This window comes from Coptis chinensis, chromosome 9 (genome assembly GCF_015680905.1).
Source record: "Coptis chinensis isolate HL-2020 chromosome 9, ASM1568090v1, whole genome shotgun sequence".
Lineage (NCBI taxonomy): Eukaryota > Viridiplantae > Streptophyta > Magnoliopsida > Ranunculales > Ranunculaceae > Coptis > Coptis chinensis.
The window spans coordinates 20,698,705-20,722,710 of record NC_141464.1 but is presented as its reverse complement, the minus strand read 5'-3'; the positions used below and the strand labels follow the sequence as shown (position 1 = coordinate 20,722,710).

At 38.3% G+C, this 24,006-nt stretch overlaps 2 pseudogenes across 1 annotated transcript; both read right to left on the bottom strand.

Moving 5' to 3' along the window:
* Window positions 1–8,251: 8,251 nt before the first annotated feature.
* Window positions 8,252–8,782, bottom strand: LOC147475163 (protein FAR1-RELATED SEQUENCE 5 pseudogene; annotated as a pseudogene).
* Window positions 8,783–11,261: 2,479 nt separating this feature from the next.
* On the bottom strand, window positions 11,262–20,912 carry LOC147475162 (uncharacterized; annotated as a pseudogene). Its single transcript, XR_015207660.1, has 8 exons — window positions 20,468–20,912; window positions 20,285–20,380; window positions 17,989–18,099; window positions 17,326–17,635; window positions 16,836–16,926; window positions 13,189–13,522; window positions 12,810–12,958; window positions 11,262–11,982 (listed from the first exon to the last, which is right to left on the bottom strand). The product of XR_015207660.1 is annotated as an uncharacterized LOC147475162 (transcript).
* Between the last annotated feature and the right edge of the window lie 3,094 nt (window positions 20,913–24,006).

Genomic DNA, 24,006 nt, shown 5'->3' with positions numbered 1-24,006 from the left:
ACTCATTTTAGTTTCATCGTAGTATAACACCTTTCGTAAAGCTCTCATCGACTTAAGAGTTTACTAGTTAGACTTAGAAAACAATCCATGCTAGGAACTAGGAGAGGAACTAACTTCGTGACTCCATTTAGTGCATTCGCATTGAGAGTAGAAGCTTTGATAATAGACACGTGAGGAAAAGTTATAAGTTTAGTTTACTTACGTTTTGGATTAGTAGTTCATTACATTAGGTAGACTATTCATTTTACTATTATCGGTCTAGACCATGAAAAACCTTACCAACACATGCGTAGGATTGAACAAGTCCTTACAACATTCCATCATCCTACCGTTGGTGAAGACGAACAGCATTAAACCGAGGGTATTTCCCTTCACCTTTACCGATAAGGCTGCTGCCTTGGTTAACCGCCCAAGCCTAATTCTGTGGACTCGTGGGCCAAACTTGTTCAAATTGTTTATGGAACATTTTACCCACCCCTAAAGACGGATGAGATGCTTTCCAAGATTCATTTTTTCCGACAAAATCCTCATGAATCATTTTCTCGAGGCTTGGAATCGCTTTCACCGACCGCTAATAGAGTGTCCACACCATAACTTAGCTAAAGACACGTTAGTTCGCGGCTTTTCAAAGGACTTCTACACCACCATAAAGAAGTCCTCGACATAATGAATGGGGGTAGTTTCCTAAGTAAAGGAGCCAATGAGGCTTACAAATTTTAGAGGATCAAACTAAGTTTAAATAACAACCGGGGGTAGTGACGATTACTCCCGCCCGCTAGTTCTTCTTCCACGCTTAAGGCTACCAAGATGTTTGAGGTCAAACCCGATCTAGAACTTAAAAATTTAATCAATCTCTAACTAAAAAGGTTGAGGCCATTTCTGTACAACAAAAGCCTATCCCCGCCATGAATGTAAATTCAAATCCATGTAGTTTTCGGTTGGAGTCCCGAAAGCATCCCGACTTTAATCGCCTTATAGCCTATGAACATTCTTGTTCTATTAATAGTGAACCTAACTTGGAGACAAAATCCCAACTTCGGTTGGAGAAATAACCAACAAGTCACACCTCCGTGGTACAATAATCAATATGTTAGGCCAACACACGCTTATAACCAAGCTCCTCCAGACAAGGAGTGGTCGGTAATTATAATAATTATAACAACAAGCACAACCTCGACAAGGTCAAGCACAAGGTCAATATAGTTATAATAATTATAATGCTAATAGAGGTATCGTTCCGTAAATAATAACTATCACAATCCGCCTATAAATAATCAACGACATAGTTCCAAACCACATCACCCGCGGACTATTACACCCACACAACGGATCGTCTTGACACCTTCATACAAGTGAGCCAACAACTTTTCCAAACCATGGCTCAATCTAACCAACACATTCTACAACTGTTAATAATTTAAACCAACAGTTAGCCCAAGAGAAAGCCCAACCAAAAGGTGTTTCCGTGCCAAGCGATACCCAACCCTAGAACAAAGAACACAGCCTTTTGAGGTAAACGGTAATACTAGTACGGAAACTACAAACGTAGGTGAGCTAAATGCCATCACCACTCTCCGCTCGAAGAGTGGTTGATAACAAAGTAACTATGCCTATAGTTACCCCATCAAGATTCTACAACGGATATCTAACTAGATACCAAATAGAAACCAAGAACCTACCACCGTAGAGGTACCCGCTTAAACCACAACCTAAGAAACAAAAAGCCAAGGTTAAACATCAAGTTGAGCCATCCACGCTAATTATAGAGAGAAAACCACCGTTCCCCAAAAATTAGCCATGTTAACCGGGGATACTAACTTTGAGGAGATTAGGAACGCTTTTTAAAAATCTAACGATAAACCTTCCTTTTCTCAAGCTATAAAAAGCTACCTAACCATGCTAAGTTTCTTAAGGAGTTGGCACTACTAGGCGAAGACCAACATACCTAAAGACGCTTTTCTAACCAAATAGCGGTTCCCAACTTTATCCCAAAAATAATGGAATTGTTAAGTACAAGGACCCCGGTCAGCCCTATCAGTACAATGCACCTTAGAGATTCTCACACGACGACCAAGGCTTACTAGACCTGGGGGCTAGTGTTAACTTACTCCCGCTTTTATTTGTATAAACAAATAGGTCTAGAGGAGATGCAACCTACTAAAATGACATTGCAATTAGTTTGATCGGTCTATTAAGTATCCTAAGGGTGTGGTTGAAAACGCTAGTTAAAGTCCAAAAATTTTACTACCCAACCGACTTCGTTGTCCTAGACACGTAACTCACTAACGACTCTGTACCTATCATTTAGGGACGCCCCTTCTTGGTTACCGCCAACGCTTCATAAATAAACCGCGCGATGGTTCGATGTCCTTGTCCTTTGGCCATCTTTCGTGAGGTAAATGTTTTCAAAACTAGGACACAAGATCCCGATTCATCTACAAATGGAGAGGTTAGCATGATCGAGAGCTTAGCTCAAGATTACTTCAAAAACATGTTTCCAGAGAAACAGATTAACAAATTCCTTTCCTTCGAAATTCGACTTTAACAATGACCCTCGGGTAGTATTTTAAATCGAAGAAGAATTCCCGCAACTCTTTTGCACCACTTCTTTACCACTTCATGAAGTCCCCCTTGCCAACAACCATTCATCACTTGATGCTATGGCGGAAGATGAATTTTTCAATCTTTATCCCAAAGTTGATCCTTTTGACCCACCTATTGAGGAATGTCTTGCATATATCAAGATTTTCGATGATATGGACTTGAGAGCTAATTGAGAATCATTCACCTTCCATCACCAATATTCCCCACCCTCCACCTTTTCAAAGGAACCTCGAAGTTTGCTTTCGATCCTTTAGTTTCTCCTGCGGCTTCATGATTTTTAAATCCACCTAGTAAACAAATACTTCCCAAGGATAAACCACTTGACACTTTCATTTTCAGACTTGAGGCGGTCCTTAACTACACCATGAATGAAGTTTTGTGCTAAACCCACATCCTCATTTTTCCATGCTTTTTCTCTAAAACTTATCCCAATCCACCATATCTTCCACAACCATTCACTTTTCCACACTTATTCACTAGGACACCCTCTCATTCAAAGATGAAACATAAGGTGCATGCTCGGTTATGTTATAGGTCTATTCCGACTTCGCTTTCATTCCACTAGGCGTGGGTCAGAGGGAAATCTTGGTGCTTGATTGTGTTTGGATATGTTTTCTGTGATATTTATTTATGGAACGATCCACAACTATTTCGGTTGTTGATATATGATAAACCGCATATTCATACATATATTTAGATAAAGTCTCGAAAGTATCCGACTATAAACGACTCAATTTTTGTGTTTGGTGCATTTCCTTTCATTTCCATATATTGGTGAGTGCACCATTCAGGTAACCGGCCCTCCCTATGGAGTGTGTGGGCTGTAAGTACCGGATCCTAAGTCCACGCTTCACATAATTCACGTTTTCCACTCTTGCATGTTTTCTCGGTTTTGAGTCATGTTTCTATATGGTGTGAATTATGTCTTTATCGCTTATTGTTTTCCTTTATATTAAACCTAATTCATAAAAAGTAAAAAGTTTAAAGCTATAAAAATAGTAATCTAGCAAGTCTCGAATCTGACTTTAAAAGACCCCGTTTTAAAACAAAATTTTACAAACCTGTTTTCAAAATTTGTTTTGGGGAATGGGTGTTTGGTTTTTCCATTCTTGCTCACTTAAATTCCTATTCTTACCCCACCTCGCCCCTTTGAAGAGTAGCTAGATTTCTACTTGTTTGTTGTTTTGATGTTGTCTTTTATTATTTTTAGTAGATAGGATGTTACGTTATTAAATTCAAGTAGTTAATTTTGACTTTTGTAGTGAAATGTTGTTTGAATGACAATATGAATATAATGTCGTTATTTTCATTGTCGTGATTAGTTAATGTTGATCCCACCTTCCCAAACTGTTTGGGGTGGTGTTATCTATTCCAAAGATGATTTTATATAAACTTCATTCATTCTACACTCACAACCTACACTACACCTAACTTCCATCACTCACCTTTCACTCCCACGTTTCGTCCTCATTTTTCAATTTTTTCAAGAACTCCGAAGCATTTTCAAGGCTTCTACAGAGCGACTCAAGGCTCAGTATATTTTGTTCTGAATTTTGCTCAGAGGGCCAAGCCAAGCTGAGCGACCCGCCTCATCTATCTGGCCCTAAGCAGGCCACGCTTAAAGCACTGAAGTTGAAATACAGAGCCAGCGCGCTCTATAATGAAGCCGCCAGCCTGCGACTTCCGCGGGACCAGAAAAATTCCAGTTTTCCGCGAAGTTGTGCCGGTTGTTTTGCAGCTGTTCCAGAGCGTAGTTTTGAGATGACATCTCCTATAATAATACCAGAACAGTCTTTCAAAGATTTGTTCCAAAGCACTACTTATGGTGCTTGGTTTTCAGGAGGTGATCACACACGTAGGCTAGGAACCGCTTATGGGTCTTGCTAGCAATTGTTCTTGGACTTGCCATGCCCGCTGAAATACAAGACCCATGATGCTATTGGGTAGATAATATGCATGTCCGGAGAGTGGAGGTAAGTTTTAGTTTCTGTTAGTGTCCGCTATGTCCCAAGCAATTTCATTCTCGTTAACCCCATAATGGGTGGAACTCTTATAAGCGTTAAGGCGTCGGTTTTATTTCCTATATTAGTACGTTCTAACCTTGTTTTTTGCAGATGTTTCTGAATTTCACGCTTCAATGGTATTTTTCCTACCCTCTTTATTTAAATGCTTTGAGGACAAAGCATGCTTTTTGTTTGGGGGGGGGGGGGGCATAGAAACACGTGTAATTAAGACATCTGCTAGGATATAGATATATATAATATGCATTTGTTTGCTAGTGAAAATTTTCAAAAATTTAAAAATATAAATAAATAAGTTTATGCTATACACTTAGGGATATTGGTATTGTTTTCTTTCTCCATGCTCTTAACAATCTAGAAGTCTCACATAGTTGTTGCATCAGAATAATTGTTAGAAACTTAGGTTAATACGTGAGGTAATAATCTTTGCATCTATCTATAAATATATTACATGAGTATCTATGATTGTTAGCAAGAAGTTTCTGAAATCTAGGCTAGAGTACTTATTCTACAAATCCTCGCGGAGAATATAGCCTAAAAGCCTTATATATGAGTTTAAACATTTGAGAAATGACACAAGGGAGAAGTAAAACCGGATAGAGAAATCACACGCCCACTTGCTTGATCACTAAACCATATCCTAAGTGAGAATTTAGGCCATTTCTTTGGATCGATATAGCCGTAAATTCAAACCTATGAATTATTTTCCGCTAGTCGCCACTCGAGCCTCTTCTTTAGCCTTCCATACACCACAATTCCTTTTACCCCGTTACAAAAAAACAAAAAAAAAAAAAAAAAGAGAATAAATCAACCTACCCAATTTAGAATAAGTCCGAGAATAGAATGAGTGAAGAAAGAAGAAGAGAAAAACCCCGGTAAAACAAAAAAATTGTTAGTTGCTTTAAAATAAAGAAAAGAAGTTTCCATCCAAAGAAAAAAAAAAATAGAAATAAAATAAAAACTCCCAAAAAATAGAATAAAAGGAGTCAAAAGCCAAAGAAAAGAAAAAAAAAAAAATATGGCTAAGGATGGAAACAAAGTATAGAAGCAAAAGAAAATAACAAGGTTTTCTAAGTTACATAATAATGAAGACTCTATTATCTCAGACTTGTCCTTTTGAATATCCATTTCCTTCCTTCTTAAACCATCTCCTAATCCCCGTAACACCTAATAAAGACCTCTAGCTCAATTAGGAATAGGTTAGTGTGATAGTAAGTGGCAGATGTGTTTGATCGACCCCGCTTCCTTGTTGTCATTGAGATTGTAAGGTAAAGTGTGCCCACTGCATTAATCGGAGTAAATAAACTTGAGTGCAAAAAATCAGAGTGTTGTTTCTTGACTATTATTGTGAGAACCTATTTAAGGACGCTTATTCCGAAGTTCTTAAAACAAACCCGCTAAACATTTGATAGTACTACTCATTGATATATGTTTATTGTAGATGATTGATTATTATGCATATATTAACTTAGGGTTTTGACTGGTTATTCTTATGTAATTGCTAGAGAGATGTATAGATAGTTGAGCATGAATAAGGAAACAATAGTTTTATTTTCTTAGTCGTTGTAGTATAGATGAAGTTTGTGAGTACCTTCATCGAAAACTCTCACGAGGTTATAACTCGTCCACTAGGGAATTCCTAGTGGTTTAAGGCCTTGTTGCATATGGTCAATGCAATCGCGACTCAAATAAACGAGAGTAGTTAGAACTCCATTTTGGTCACTTATTCTAATTTTCTCATATTTGCTTGAGGACAAGCAAAATGTGTTTGGGGTGGTTTGATAAGAGCCCAAAACTGTAGTTTTAACCCCTTAATAATCATCTTGTTAGACCAATTATGTGAATAATAAGTAAGAGTTAACACCGACACGCGTTTTTTATGCATTTCAGGGCTTCAAAGTCCATTATGTGCAGAAATGTACCACTTTAGCGAGATCTGAGGAGCAAAAAGTCAGAACTTCCAAAGCCGTATCTTTGGACTCAGACGGAATTGGGCATACCTTATGTCAAAACGACCGGCTCGGAAAGAGCTTTGTAATGGTCCAAGCCTTGACCCAATCAGAGGAGCAGAAGTGGACGAAAAGTCTGTGGAAGTCAACTGCAGCTGAAGAGGCCTTTTGATTTGAAAAGATTGGGTTTTGGGCCTGATTCTCTCGCCCAAACCCTGGCTCCAAGCCCATGCACGATTTTTTAGATCTGGATGTATAAAAACAAAAGCTTCATTCTTTGTTAATGGTAGATAGTTAGGTTAGAAAATAAATTAGATTAGTTAGCCTCCATTAAACCTTAATTCTAGATCTAGTTTTCATTAGATTAATTAAGTTTAATTTCATTTCAATTCTTGTTTTAGATTAAACTCTCAAATTATTGTTCTTGATTGATTAGATAATAAAAATAGTTATTTTGTCAATTTCGATTTATAGATCTAAATTCCATTATTGTTTGCTATCATTTCATAGTTATTAATTAGATTTCGATTATTGTTTAGTGAAATCGCATAAAGTTAGAATCTTTTCATTATGTTTAGTTTAGATTTAATGGGAATTGTTAGTTTGATGAATCAAGGCTAAATCCTCCATTAGAGGGTTTGATGAAGCCTTGATGAAAACTTAGTGGTTAGTATAGAATTGGTTGTAGAATCTATTCCACTCTAGAAAGTCGTGTTTCGCCATGAGAATGGGTGGACGACTTCACATGCTAGTTAGTACTTTCGGTAGAAATGCCATGAACACTAGGGATTAGAACTCAATTTCTTGCCAGAAGAACGTGAGAATCGAGATACAAGAATCTATACTAGGTTATTGAGTTGGATTCGAGGTAGATTCAATTCCCCTCTAATCCTTTATCTAGATTCAAAAACAAGCATATTCCCATAGTATTCGTAGTTAAATTCAACGTAGACTCATTTTAGTTTCATCGTAGTATAACACCCTTCGTAAAGCTCTCATTGACTTAACAACGACTAGTTAGACTTAGAAAACAATCCATGCTAGGGAACTAGGAGTGGAACGAACTTCATACTCCATTTAGTGCAATTCGCATCGAGAGTAGAAGCTTTGATATTAGAAACGTAAAAGTCCAAGTTCTAGTTTACTTACGTTTTGGATTCGTAGTTCATTACGTAGGTAGACTATACATTTTACATTTTATCACATGCTTACATAAGATTCCCCTAAACTCAAATAATTGACAATTGCACTTAATGTCAGAATCATTCTCTCTGAAACAAACTCTAAAAGTGGCTCGATGAGTCTTTGTCCCTACAAACATGTTTTGCGCAACATCGTACACCTGAAAGCCACATTCCTCTTTAACGGAAGAAATAACACAGTAAAGTTGACCTTTCACCTCATCTTGAAACTCCTTGAATTTTGCTGTAGTGTAAGCATCTTGAACTTGTTTTCGAATGGATAATCAAGTAATGCATGGAATCCAACGATCGAAAAGAATTGAAATCCTCTTCGTTCTCCTTTTGCACCTTACGTGAGTGCGTTCTCATATTGTTCAACAAATTTCTTTAAGCTTGTCTTTAAATTAACATAACCATCAAAAAAGGCATTCATACTTTCACTTCTTTGAGTCGAGGACATTCCCGCCCAAAAGGTATTTTGTAAAAGTACCGGAACCTAATGACTTTTTTCACTGTACAACCCACTCAACCACTTATTCTCTTCAAGCTTAAATTCTTTGATGAAACTATTCCACCGTCCATCAAATTCTTCACAAGTCAAAGAGTCATAAACTGCTTTTTGCATTGCATACTTGATAGACTCATATTGAGTGCAACCACTTAATTTCACGGGTAACTTCTTTATAATGTGCCATAAGCACCACCTGTGATGTGTGTTGGGAAAGACGATTTCAATAGCTTTGTCTTGGTCAGTGATTATAGCAGTGGGAGCATGACCATTCATACATGCAAGCCAAGTCTCAAAAAGCCAAATAAATGTCTTCTCATTTTCATTCGATATCAACCCACACCCAAAAAGTGTTGACTGGCCGTGATGATTAACACCAACAAACGGAGCAAAAGGCATATCATACTTGTTAGTCAAGTACGTTGTGTCAAAGGTAACGGCATCCCCAAACTCCTCATAAGCTGGCCTTCTCCTTGTATCTGCCCAAAAAACATTTCTTAATCTCCCATCATCATCCATATCTATCAAATAAAAAAAAATTGCATTATTAGCTTGCATTCTGGAAGTAGTGTTGAAGTGCCATAGCATCCCCATCACCAAGTGTTAGGCGCCTATATTGGTCGACATAATTATAGCAATCTTTTTTGATAAATTCCAGGTTCTCATTCCCACCAGCTTCATACAAAAAATAACCAAAGGTTTTGCTTGTATTGATGCTCGCCTTATCATTATATACAAGTTTCCTTTTCACATAATTGCTCATCTTCCGATTCCTCTTATAAAATCTCTATTTTCCAGGACTCAATTCATGATTATGATCCAACGTTAGAGTCGTTACCCGCAACTTTCCATCTGAACATATAACAGCTCTAATCTTAGCCTTACATCCAGTTTTGCTAACAGGATGTAATTTGAAGGGATTCCTTGACTTGCATTTCGAAATTCCCGACCGAGCACATGCAAGAATCACAAACTTAACCGCCCCATCTTGTCCCTTTTCTGTAGATCTTATTTTCACTGGAAATCCCTTTTGATTACCATATCTAGTAAAATATTCCATATACTCATCAATAGTGCCGAACTCCATTCCTAGTTCTGGATCTCCTAGAACTTCTTCAACTTCATCAACTTTTTCATTTTCCACGCACTCTTGAAATTCAGCTACATCCGCCATATCCTTTTCGACAACGTACTCGTCAGTAATACCAGGTAACTCATTTTCCATTTCTGCAAGATGAAATTGAATGATTACTAAATGTGTCAAGTGATACAATATCAATTTGATTTATAACATTTTGAAAATATGGTTTAATACATGTATATACGGAGGATTTAACAGATCAAAATGAGTTTGTAAGCCTCAATGAATTATAAGTATGCATGCAAAATAAAAACTTAGTCAAGAATACAATCAAATACCTAAATTAGGATTGATATGGTTGAAATTAACTAGTTTTGATTTATCAGTGTCTGGAATCTCCTAAAGTTTGAAATCCCCGTGATGGATCGCTTAGAAAAAGAGAAAAGATGAGAAATTTGGGCATGGACGAAAGTACAGAGAAGAGAAGAGACGAAAGTATAGAGAAGAGAAGAGGAGACATTTAAGTTTCCACTTTTTCCCACTTCTTCTTTAGTTTCCAACTTTCCCTCTCTTTTTAGCCTTTGTAGTCTTTGTTACTATTGTTGTAAGTACTCACGTGAGAGAGTATACCACGTCAGCCAGTCACTAAAACGGGCTTATTCCCTGTCTCCCTAGAATTATTGTTAATAAAGTGAAATAGTTTTTTTTTATAAATTGTTTAAAAAGGGAGCTGATTAGAATAATTAAGGGAGGTGGTTCTAAAATCTTAAAATTAAGAGATTAGAAATACACTGTTTGGTTGAGAAGGGTGCCACGGCTAGTAGAGACAAAAATGCAAACCTGTACTGCGCATAGTTAGTATGGTTTCTTTGAATTATAATTGTAAAAGGTAATTGTAATTATATAGGAGATATTTATTTATTTATTTATTTTTAAACAAAATAGAAAATAATTATGTTATTTAAGTAATATTAGGGAGGTTCTTTTAAATTATCAAAATAAAATAGGACTTGTTTTAATTTCAATGTGGGAAATTGAGGTAATTATTTAATTTAAGTGACATTAGAGAGGTGTTTCTAAATTATTAATAAAAAATGAACCTTGTTAAAATTATATTAATAAAAGTGGGGCTTATTCTAAATTTTGTGAGGGAGGTGCTTTTAAATTAAGTAAATAAGGAAATCTTAAATTGCCTACTCGATATTGGGAAGAGTATTCCGGAAGACCCTGCTATCATTTAGTGTAGATTTCTTTCCAACTTCCTTCTCACTTCTTAGTTCTTAGGGCATCACCAATGGGGCCTGGATACGGGCCGTTTTCTTCAAATTTAACAGACCTAAAATAGAAATAGCTTCTAGCGCAGCCCCTAAATGGGCCTCCATATTTATCACTTGATAATTGTCCTCGTTCTTACAAAGGTTTTAAAGACCCGAAGCCCAAACCTTTAATAGAAATTGTCCACATGACTTTACTTAAGTTGGCAGTGACTTCACTTATGTTTTTTCTTGTCTAATTTCATGTGTTATAAAAGAGGATTATCTTCTCAGTTGGAACAACTATTAATATAGAGTTTTCGCTACTCTTTATTATTGCCATCCAGAAACTGACGTGGCCCTCCAAAAAGATGACGTTTCCTGATTAATATAGAGTTTTCGCTACTCTTTATTATTGCGCCCCCAAAACTGACGTGGCCCTCCAAAAAGATGACGTTTCCCTGATTAATATAGAGTTTTCGCTCTCTTTATTATTGCCCCCCAAAAACTGACGTGCCCTCCAAAAAGATGACGTTTCCCTGGATTTTAAAGCTCTGCTTTGGTGATGCCTTTACCAGTTGCCATAAGGCCATAACGCGGGAACTTAGTAGTAGATATACTTAGATACGGAGATTGATTGATGATCTCTGTTATTTGCTTTCACTTACGTCAAAATGTTGTTTAGATAGAGTATAATCACTTACGGAAGGAATGAATTGAATCTTCTACTTCCTAAAGTATTCGTTTAACCAAAGTACAAATAAAATTACAAAGGAACGAGAAAACTAAGTTTCCGACCCAATGTCTTCTTGATAGAAACACATTTCAAGGGAGGAACTAAAATACATAATGAGTTAATGGCAATAGTTTTTATGATCTTGGTTTCACAACGCCACCAGCTGCTGCAATCTTTATCCTCTGTTGATGCTCTGCAACTTTAAAATTTACGATTTCCATGAATAGATGGGAATCTAGTACGCAGTCATGGGTTCCGTAGACGGATGCTTGGACACTTGCCACAAGCTTTGCTATCTCTCGACCAGAGAACCCTTCCGTCTTCGGAGGCCACACAAATTACTTCTCGAGGCAAATCCTTTACGATTTTCTTTGATTTCTTGCCCTTGAATGGTCGCCACCAAGACTTGGGATCATCTTTCTCAGATAGGTATTTCTCCAAGTAGAGAGTCAACAACTTCGCCCGTTCCTCGGCCCCTGGAAGAGGGAACTCAATCACCTCGTCTATACGGTCTGTGACAGCACTATCAAGATCACCTGGCCTGTTGGTTGCAAGCACAAGAGCTACATCTCGTGATTGGTCTCCTGTTCGAAAGAGCAATGCATTGAGAGCACTCCGTTGAGCTTCACTCATATGGATGCTGTTACGCCTGGCATTGAAATTCAATACAAAAACGTATGAGAGTATAAAACAATTGTGACTGGAATGTTCTTTGGAGAACTAGCTCCGAAGTAGAAACTGTCAATCACTTTTAAAGGAACACTTCATAATAATAGGAGGTAGAACATCACAAGCTATACTCAAGCCTCAAAGTACACTGAGTAATGGCCATTATGCTACTGAATCGTCCAAGCATATGCTCTTCAAAAATTTTAGGACTTTACAGCCTACAATTGGTCATTTTCAACTGGTTGTCACAATCAACAACCAAATTGAATATATTTACTTCATATCTGGTTATTAAAAATCGTATAACCAATATGATGTAAACACTGCAAAGGAAGTGCCAAATAAAGTAAATATGACACACAATTAATTAAGATGTTAGCTACCATTTACAACCATGCAAGAACAATCTGAGATTGAATGTAGGTTTCGAATAAATCTTTTCTGCTTCACGTGTGTGCCAAGGATTCTGCATATGCTGTGGTAAGGACTGTGATCTTGGTTGAGTAGGGAAGAACATGGAAGGTGGCTTGAGGATCAATTAGAGTGAGTGTTGAGTGCCTAGCAAGGTCGAATGCAAGTCCATAGCACGGTGCACTATTAAAAATTCTATACTGAAGTCTATTACATAACAGGAAAATGAAATGAAAGGTAACTGACTCAAATCCTTATAAAAAAAACTCAGTCAATCATAATGCACCACTGTGTTCATAGCAGTTTAGATCAACCTAGGCAAAGCTCATCCTCAGATTATGGTGCACTCTTCCATAATTACACTGGTAAATACAAGTCAGGTGGATAGAAACTTACTCGCATAAGAAAGCATCAGCCTCATCAATAAAGAGTAGTAGGCCTTCCTTTGATTTCTTAGCCCAGTCGAATATCTGATGAATCTTGGTAACAGCCTCTGCACCCAGGGGTGCAACATCTCCACCCGTCATCATGGCATAATCTAAACCCTTTTAACAACAACAACAACAACAACAACAAAAAATATCCGACATCAGAAATAAATGAGAGAAGATTGAAAGCTTTAATGATAGGGAACATCATAAATTATAAACAGTGTTTTCAATATAGGGACGTGATAAAAAAATTAAACACAAACTCAAGTAAGAAAAAATATATCATATTTTGTGACAGATACTATCATAAAAATAAATCCAAGAAACAAAAGATAATGAGATACCGATTTCCGCGCTATCTCCTTTGCAACCATAGTTTTGCCAGTCCCAGGAGGCCCATAGTATAGCATGTTAAGAAATGGCGCCTGATGAGCCTTGGTATTTGCAGTAGCTCCAGCAAGTTGCTCTATTCTCCTACGTAAAGAAGGGTGGAGAACAATATTTTCCAAACTTGGTTTACTTTCTGTTTTTCCACTACCAGAAATAATTTTCAACCCCTTATTGTAAGCACGAGAGAGTGGCCCTAACAAGGGATACTTGCCAATTGATGATTCTCTAATTAAGGAAGGCTGGCCCAGTATCCGGTTTATGTAACCCCACATTACTCTTGCACCTTCTCTGAAAATAGAAAGGAAAATTCATCATATATTAGGCAGTGTGAAGCCATTAGAAGGTACATTAAAAGGAGACACTTTTAGCCAGGAGGAGAGGATAAACATGGCGTGTAAGAATATGATTACAGCCAAAATCTTTCATATTTTTACCCTTTTCCTATCAAAATAGGTAAAGGGAAAATTAAAAACTTGTCAATATATTCCCCTTGTTACACAATTTAATTGGTGTTTTATGCGACAACACAAGAGAAAGTGATGTATCTTGTTGGCGGAAGCTTCAACAATGGATGAACATCAATAAGATTTAATAAAACAAACACCTAAATCTAGGGTTTGAACCTTTAAACATGAAGAACAATTCACAAAGAATTAATAATCAATAATAAACCCCTAACAATGAAGGCCTAGATGCCTTTATATAAGAAAACAACTACTAAATCTAATTGGAAACCAAATAGGAAACCATCTAATTCCTATTCCTAATTGAATTAGGAAACCAAATAAAATAGAAACTACTAATTAATTATTTATTCCATGCTCATGCATCATACTCCCCCGCTTGAAAGAAACTCATCCTCGAGTTTGTTGCATGTAGACTTGTGAATATTCTGCAAAACTCTTGTACTTTATCATCACATTCCCGTAGTTCAAAGGAATTCGACCTCGAATTTTACCCAAATAATTGCTCACAAGAAGAATAATACACCAAAACATTGCCAGCACTCGGTTCCAAAAATGATTTGGTGGATGTAACTCGCATAAAATGCACTTCAATGCTCTGTTGTCGTACCCAGATTCTGCTTCGAAGTTGGAAAAGAAGGGATCAACATACTCAGTGGAAAGCTTACAAAACTCGCGACAACCATTAACTGAATAGTAAATCCAATGTAGACTACAATCTTGCCATTGGTATTGTCGATTTCCATTGGCAATACGGTCACCCATGACTTCTTGCCCATAGTTGGCAAAACTTGAAATGTGAGCATTAGCATCTGTAGCCCTGACATTTACAATACCATCTATCATGTTACGACAATAGAAAACAAATGTTCCTCCACAAGGATCAAAATCCTTTCTACCTGTAAAAAGATTAGAAGTTGATATACCTAGAAACTGACAGCCTTTTTCTGAATTTCTTCGAATTTGATCAGACAATTGGTAGACTTGGGGCAAAAGTTCCTTGTTAGCAGGCTGGTGCTCCACTCCTTTAGAAATCATGACTAGCATGGGCTGGATACCAAGTCCAACAATGTCAAAGGGCCATTGTTTCATATTTGTCTCATCTTTCTTGGCTAGTGAGTCTTTCTTCTCTTCATCTTGAGCTACTGCAACATGTGCAACAATCGCTAGTTGGGACAGCACTACTGGTGCTAAAAGATGTTCGGCATGGTGATGGTGAGGTAAGGGTGACAGTGGTGGGGGGGGGATTGGTCTCGACATTGTCTTCTCTCCTCTTGAAATCAGTGTTTTCAACTTGAATTGGTGGTGAATAGTGAGCCTGTGAAGAACTGATATCCTCTTGGTGCAAGCAGTAGCTCCCCTCATTAACTCCTTCAAACTCTTTATTCTTCTCATTCTTGACAATCATTGAGGTGCTGATTTCAACATCAGAATCTTTCAATTTTTCTCATCACGTTGACAAAAGTCCAAATCACAGTTTTGCAATTGAACAAGTGGTAGTGATGGAGTGGATTGACTATGCTTCTGATCGGGGAGAGCTGAACCCAGATGTTGTTGACGTCCAAGAATTAGACTCTCATGATGACATTCTTGTGAGGTGATTTCTATCTGATTAGAAGTGTAAAAATCCAGCTGTGGGGATGAAGAACTTGGTTGTGGGTTTATTTCGTTAGAAACAAAATCCATTGCAGCAGCAGCTTGGTTAAAACAATCACTAGTAGAAGGAGCACATGCTTTATAAATCCCATGTGTATTAGATATACAAACCGGCGGGATAACCTTCTTCACAAATCTATCGGAAATTTTATTCCTTATCTTCGCCCCACTGTGTTGGGAATTCAAATTTAGATGACCTCCCTAATCACCCCTACCTTGTTGGTGTTCATGATGCCTATGGGTTTGGGGTGTTGGTGCAGCCACCCAAGCATGAGTACGCTGCTGTGGTTGTCGATAAAAAATAGATCTATAATGACTTGACTGATCAACACCATGTTGATGGTATTGATTGTCCGGATTTCGACTATTAGAAAAATCAAAGTCGAGATTCCTCATCGGTGGTAGTTGGGGATCAAAACAGGATAACAACTCAACAATGAGATGTTGTTGGGATGGGTAGTATGTCTCAGGATCAGCATATTTATTTTGGTGAGAATATCCCTCATCGGAATACTCATCTTCATCGGAATCAATAAAAGACTCCTCTTCATCGTAATCGTAGGATTCGTAATGCGACTCAAAATTTTGGCGGCGGCAATTGGGAGTTGGGGAACGAAATCTAGAGGGAGGTTCATACCTTTTTGAAGGAGGAAATCTCGCGCGGCGGCTGCGATCTAAATCACAATCTCTCCAAATATGAGGATCGGTATGGTACTTCGACCCATGGAAACTTCGATGATCGGGCGGCGGCGTTGACTCTCTTCTACTTCTCCTATGATACTCCATGACAATTAACCAAGAAAATTGAAGATTTTTTTTTCCGCAGTGAACAGTGCTCCGGTGAATAGTACTCGTGAACAGTGTTTCTTGGAAAAAAAAATCCCAAAAATCGATTGGCTCTTGATACCAAATTTAATGTATCTTGTTGGCGGAAGCTTCAACAATGGATGAACATCAATAAGATTTAATAAAACAAACACCTAAATCTAGGGTTTGAACCTTTAAACATGAAGAACAATTCACAAAGAATTAATAATCAATAATAACCCCCTAACAATGAAGGTCTAGATGCCTTTATATAAGAAAACAACTACTAAATCTAATTGGAAACCAAATAGGAAGCCATCTAATTCCTATTCCTAATTGAATTAGGAAACCAAATAAAATAGAAACTACTAATTAATTATTTATTCCATGCTCATGCATCAGAAAGACCCTGGGAAACTGCCTTCCTAACTCCCTCAGCCTCAAAACATAATGTTCGAGAGTTCAAATCATGTCCACACAGCTCGACCAGAAATTTATGTAAAAAAGAATGTGATTCCGATAACAATGAATTAATCTAAAGCAAGTAAAAATGTTACTAGTTACAATAATGGCACGTGACATAAAATCATGACAGTTACAATCCGTTCCTCGCTAGATTTTGGAAGCAATAAAATCAAGTCAAACAGAAGATAATGATAATATATAACTCACACCTAGTCGTGTAAACTCCAGCAGCTACCGCAGTAACTCCTCCGACAGCCATGATTAATTTAGTACGGTCTGTCAATAACACCCACACACCATCTGCAAATTGTTGTTCAAAGATCAATAAATTCTCATGTTCCAACAAAATTACTATTATTGGAGAGAGTAACAAAAACGCACGTCCATTTTGTTCACTAAACAATTCATATCAAGAGCATGGAATAACTATTTTTCTCTGCATCTAAACAATATTATGGAACATGTAACTTCAGGAAGATACCAGAATCAAAATCAAATGCCAAGGAACACAATTTAGTGCTTAAAAATAAAACCTGTGAGTCTATATAGCTACCAAAACAAATACAATTACACTTTTAAATAGCTTATAGAGCCGCCTGGACAATATCTGCTGGCTCAGCTAATTTCCATGACTCTGATTAACATACTATCCATATGGCAAAATAAAATCAAAGAGAGGACAGAATAATAATTTCACACCTTCAATGTGCTTGAAAGTTGTGTGAATAGCAGCAAGCCACTTATCTTTTTCCCCTTTCAATTCTTCTTCAAGCGTTCTCATTTTCTGTTCTTCAGTTAACTTCTTCTCAAGAGCCCGTGCTTCAGCTTCAGCCATAGTGTTAACTCTAATTGTTTCTTGTTCTATTTCAGCTTTCACTTTCTCTGTATGGCGCTTCTGAGCTTGGATTTGTTCTTCTGAAGCACGCCTAGCTTTTTCTGTTCGTTCAGAGGACAACTCTTGCATCTTAACTAATTCAGCGTTTTGTGACCTTTGGGTTTCATGATCGGTCTACAAAAAGAAAAAATGCATGAACGCGTGCAAGCCATTAGCAAAACTAAAAGAAAACACACGAGGCAAGAGTTGCATAGTTATAATTTGAAGGATTTGATTTGTCATTGTTATTTTGAAGGATAGGGCATTGCTATTTTGAAGAATTTACATCAATTTACACCTTTTCTGTGTCACGTTTCCACTACAATAAAGTCTAGACCTAAAAGCAGCCATTCATAAAATTTAAGAGACCCAATCAAACCCAAATTTTATCTTTTTGTCTTTGAGTTCAGAAAACATCCCTCCCCCACCCTTATCATATAGATTTTTGTTCCAATGACATTACTCAATCAAAATGTGAGTCCTGATACCTGCATTCTCTTTCTGTCCAACTCATCTTTTTGGCGTAAAAATTGTGCTTTTGCTTGCGCTTGTTGTGCTAGCAAATTTCTTTGTTCTTCAGCCATTTTCCGTTGCCTCTCCTGCCATTGCAATATAGCTCATTGTCATGAAATAATAAAAAATCCATAAATCAGCAGAAATCAGCAAATAATAAAGAATACCAAGCCCTCATCCACCCTTCAACCCTGACCTGAAGGCTTAAGGGTCGAGAGGACTATTTGATTTTTTTGAACTTCTACTAAAGATTTATAACAATGTAATCCATATGTGAAGAGCCAGCTTCACTTCAATAGTTTATTCCAAATTCAATGTGAATAACATACTGCAGACCTAACCAAAAACAAAGCCACACTCCCATATTAGACTTACGAGAAATAACAATGTTTGACCCCTTTATGCAAAAAAAAAATGTGTAGCCCAGACGCATAGTAAGCGAAGCTCCAGCCATTGCAGGCTCTGGGGAAGTCCAAATGAGCGCAGCCTTACCCCCACGTGAGGAGAGGCTATTTCTGTGGTTTAAAGTCATGACGCCCAGCTCAGTGGAGCAACTTTACCTTTGTGCCAAACCACACTTTCGTTTGACCCTTTTGATACACTTGTACCATTTAGTGTGTTACAGAAGATAGCAACAACGACAGGCATAGCAGATACAGTAGAAACTTTGTCACGGTATTTGAAACTGAAATCTCAAAGATCTTCATGTGAAAATAAGGTAAAAAGTCAAACATATCCACTTGTTAGCATTTATCTAGTTTGAGCACGCGGCTGTAGTTTGTAGTAGAGGCCAAGTATGTGGGTTTTGTAAGTACTTGGATGCAACTAATACCGCCAAGTGAACATACATATAATTGAGGTGCAACCAAGGGTTTTCAACATTGCAGTCACTTTTCACATTCTCTCTGCTGTCACAATCCTGAAACCATGATGGCTGAACCATGGGTTCCTAAGTCCTATTTAGGTATTAGTTTAGTAATTACTAAACATGTTTCTATTCTAGTAGTTTTTATTTGTATAAGAAATACGATTATTAATAAGTTTCGAATTTGTTGTCCTATTCTATTTAGAAGTAGGTTTTAAGGCATCCTTGGCATTTAGTGTTAGATGGTTTTTATTGAATAATTGTTATTCTAGTTGAACATTTAAACCCTAGATTTACGTGTTTATCTCAATCAACTCTAATATGTATTTATTATTGATTTATTGTTGTTTGCTTCCGCCGACGTGCTACACCATAGACATATTAATGGAGAGGCCCTAATGAGGGGACTTGTGAGGGCCTAAATCCGTGGTGTACAAGTTATGAGTTTGGGCAGGCCCACTCCAAACCAACCGAAAGAAAACCGTAAAAAGAAATGAAAATAAAATGGGAAGGGACTAAGATGCTTAGAAAGAAAATAGTAAGAAGTGATGTAATGAAATGGGAAGAGATTTTAGCGCTCTATGTAAACAAATATAGCAAAGAGGAAAAGAGAAGTTACTAGGGGTCAATCTAACCCACTAGATGGCAACCAACTCTTCCGCATTGCGAAGCTTTTCCTAAACTGCTCAATCATGGATACCCATGTAGCCATATATTTCTAGTCTACTATAGGAAGGCCCACATACAAGGACGAAAAAGAACATGCTGAGAAACCATTAAAATAAGCAAGTCCTTCCACGTCCACAACTTCTTCCGCCACAAACACTTGACTCGAGAGCATATTAAAACAAAATCTAGACCCAGACTCAAATCAGAAAATTTTTGCCTCTCAACATCCTAAAGTGAATAGGAAGGAAACGTTTCACATCGTTCACAATGAGAAATAACCAATCCTTCCTTAAGCACTTTGAAGTATGAAACCTTCTATCGCACCTAAGTATTCCTAAAACTACAAGGCCTCCGTCCCATTTTTTTTTTCTTTTGGCCGGTGGCTCCGCCCGTAAGTTACTACGCTGTTAAATGAAACTCCATACATATTTCTCTACCACGCACAAACTCCTTGTTCTTGTGTTTTCTCCATCACTCATTCTATCACTATTCACATAAAGCAACTATTTTGCTACTAATACTTTCACTGACTTCATAATAAAAATGAGCCCATAGCAAATTCTATTATCCCCACTCAAGTTTGTTTTTACTACTTCTAAGTCTCTAAACTATTAAATTTCTGCATCCAACTCGAAACCAATTGGCAATTAGTGTTGCAGCGCCAGCTGCATGATTACGATACCCAATATGGCATTATAAATCTCAACAACTAGAAAACCACTTAAAAAATTACTCACAATGTCTTGCTGAGCTTGGTGTGCTTGATACTGCGCTTTCTCAAAATCCAACTCCGCAAGACGAGTCGCTTCTTGCAGATTCATAACCTCAAAAACCTAACAAACAGAAAAACAAAAAAAATAATTTAACACCCTAAATTAAAAAATAAAAAAATAAAAAAAAATAAACAGTTTACTAAATACCTGTTTTTTAAGCCGACTGTTATTAATATTCCGACTAGCTTTAGCAGCTCTCTCTAATGAGTCAGCATCCAAACCAGACATACTTGGTTGGGGCACAACAGCGGCTGAGTTATCAGCGTAAGCTCGATTGTGTAATACCAAGTATGAAGTGGCTGCATACGAAGCATATTTTAATGTAGAAGCAGCCATTGCCTAATAATAACTGTGAACAAAATCGTGGTGTGGTGTGTTTGGGGTTTATTATGTGGTGAACATTTTTTCTGTTAAACCTCCAAATAGGGTTTATGGTGGACCTCCAAACTTTAGCAAGATGAGGGCACAAATTTCCTAGTTTATGTATTTGTGACTTTGATTTTGAGGACGGAGGAATGTCTTATTTATTTAGAGGAAGAACACGGGCACGGTGTTTGTCAGCTGTCCCCGGCGAGAATTACTTTAGTGGAACAAACATTAGGACGACCTGGATAGCAGAGATATCGCCCATGGGCTGCTGCTGCTGCCTTGAAGCCCAGCGTCGTACCTCATGGGCCTCCCGATTTTTTTTTTTTTTTCCAAATATTTTCGCCCCAAGTAAACATGACGTGGCTAACTAACAAAAATGAGTGGGCAATCCCAAAAAATCTGATGGAAAGCCTCCTACCAAGTCTTCTTTTTGAGTTCTTGAGTTCTGTTTTTAATATCTTTTTGGCAACAATCAAATCACTACCAATAAATTTGAAGGAATTTAAGAGCTTGTTATTGATCCATACCAAATTGAAAAGACTGATAAGCATGAACATTACAATTGTTATGGACTGATTTGGGATTAATAGACCTAAGGGTTCGGAGGAGTCCATGGGCTGGAGGGTCATCGCGGACTGGGAGTAGGCAGCGAGCATGGAGCAGAATAGTCCTAGGCTGATGGGCCATCACGCAGCGAGCATGGAGCAGAAATAGAGAGGGTAACCCAAAAGACGGTGGATAGGTGTGCGAAGTCAGAGAGGATACGTGGGTTCATTAGAACGGATGGATGGAAAGAAGATCAAGGGGAGGGCGCAAACTACGGAGGAACCAAGTATAATAATGGGGGAAACCCTAAAGAAAGAGGGGGGAGAGAAAAACATAAAACACTAGAGAAAGAATCAGGTCACAACAATTGGCGCCGTCTGTGGGAACTAAAGTGACGACCACGCCGGTTAAAAGCCATGATGCTAGGAGAAGAGATAGCACCACCGAAAAGAAAAACAAGAGTGGAGACAGAAACGGAGGTCAGGGAAGCAAATGGTATAGAAGTGGTCAATCAAGTAGAGATGGTAGGAGGAGAAGTAGATCTGACGGCGGTGGAGAGAATGAGAGAGATGGAGGTAGAGATGGCTAGGCTGAGAGAAGAGAATGGAAGGTTTAGAAGAGAGAGAGAGCGGGAGAAACAATAAGAGAGGAAAATACCATAGAAGATGAATCTGATGAAGAAAGCTCAGATGGGGAACCTTTTGCAGCCGTTAGATGGAATAGGAAGGGGAATAGAGCTAGATCCACAAATGGAAGGCGGCGGAATAGCATATGGTGTCACGTTGCAGCAAGTTCAGCACATGTTGGAAAGGGCGAGAGAGGCCATTCGACCAATACAACAAGAGAGCAGAGGAACGGCGAACCAGGTAATAGCGGGGCTGAGTTATAACCCGTTGGCGGCGGCGGTGAGGTTAACGGAGGTACCAAGGCAGTTCACACAACCCAAATTCGATAGATTTGATGGAAAAGAGATCCAATGCATCACATACAACATTTTCGCCAACAGTTAGCTTTATGTCAAGAAGATAAGTTCAATGGCTTATGGTGTATGTTTTTTTCGGCAAATTTGAAAGAGGGAGCTTCTGATTGGTTTTATAGGTTGCTAGCTGGAAGTATAGAGAAGTTCAGTGATCTAGAGAGGGTATTTGTCACTCATTACATTTATCAAAAGAAAAGAGCGGTGGACGTGTTCGCACTGTTCTATGTAAAGCAAGAAGACGGGGAATTGTTAAGGAAGTTTGTGTCTAGGTTTAATGCGGAGGCCATGTAGGTAGAGAATTTAGATGAGAAGACCGCAGTGATAGCTTTTAGGAATGGAGTCTGCCAAGGAAGTAAGGTACACATGTCAATAGTAAAAAATGAAGAGGAAATATCTAGTATGGCGGAACTATATCCTAGATTGGAGTAATAGATAAGATGTGAAGATTATATACCGCAGACTACTTAAAAAGGTAGAAAGGGAGTCAGTACAGTGGAAAAAGATGAGGAAAGGAGAGGCAAAGCGGACTACAAAGGAAACGGGTACAAGGCGGATTGGCCTAGGGAAAGAGAATGATGGGATGAGAGGGTCAGGAAGCCATACCAAGAGCTATACCGCAGAGTCCAACCGGCTACAACAACATAACATTCACGGAGGAGGATTGGGAGAGGGTTAGCCTTCCCCATGATGATGCGCTGGTGGTGACTCTCGTAGTAGGTAACTATCTTACTAAAAGAATTTTAATTGATTGTGGTAGTTCAGTAGATTTATTGTTCCGTTCTACCCTAGTCGAAATGCAGATAGAGAGATCGGCTTTGAAACTAGCTAGAAATAATTTGTTTGGGTTTAATGGGAGCATGACCGAACCCATAGGAGAAATAGAATTGTCGGTATCTGCAGGTCTAGTCACAGTCATGACCACGTTCATGATAGTGGAGTCCGCGTCCCAGTATAATATGATTTGGGGACGCAAATGGATTCATGCGATGAAAGTCGTCCCATCTACTTATTATCAAGTCGTGAGGTTTCCCACGACAAGTGGGACGTATGAGATCATGGGAGACCAGTTTGCGGCACAGTCAAGTCATTTCGCCACAGTAAAGGATATGTTGAAAGGGAGTGGGGACCGGAAGGTCCGAAACACCCAGAAAAAGCATAGCAATTACAGATAGGGTTGTCCGCGGACACACCTATACCGCAGAAAGACTCCAAGGCAATGGAGGAGGTAGAAATGCTTAACTTGGATGAAATAGAGGAGGAAAAGCTTACGGCTGTAGGATTATTGTTACCAAAGGCATGGAAAAAAGAGCTGATAGAATTTTTGAGTAAGAACAAGAATGGCAAGGTGCGCATGTGTGTGGACTTCACAGATGTCAACAAAGAATGCCCAAAAGACAGGAATGGAGTAGAGTATCCAGTGTACTTCCAAAGTAAAACATTGTTGGATGCGGAGACAAGATACACCAGGATAGAGGGAATTGCTCTTGCGCTAGTATTCTCTGCACTGAAATTAAACCCTTTTTATTGAATCTCATTCGGTTATTGTCGTGACTAATTTGCCTAAGCAGGTTCTAAAAGCAGAAAAATCAGGGAGAATGCTCAAGTGGGCTGTGTTGTTGGGTCCATATGAGATAGAATACCAAGCCAGGACCGCAAAGAAGGCTCAAGCAGTGCCCGAATTTTTAGCAGAATTCCCCACGGAGGACCCAACATGGGGTGAGGACATGGAAATCAAAGCTTAAGCCAGAGAGACTGCGGACAAAAATGACCCTTGGAACAAAAATAATGGCTG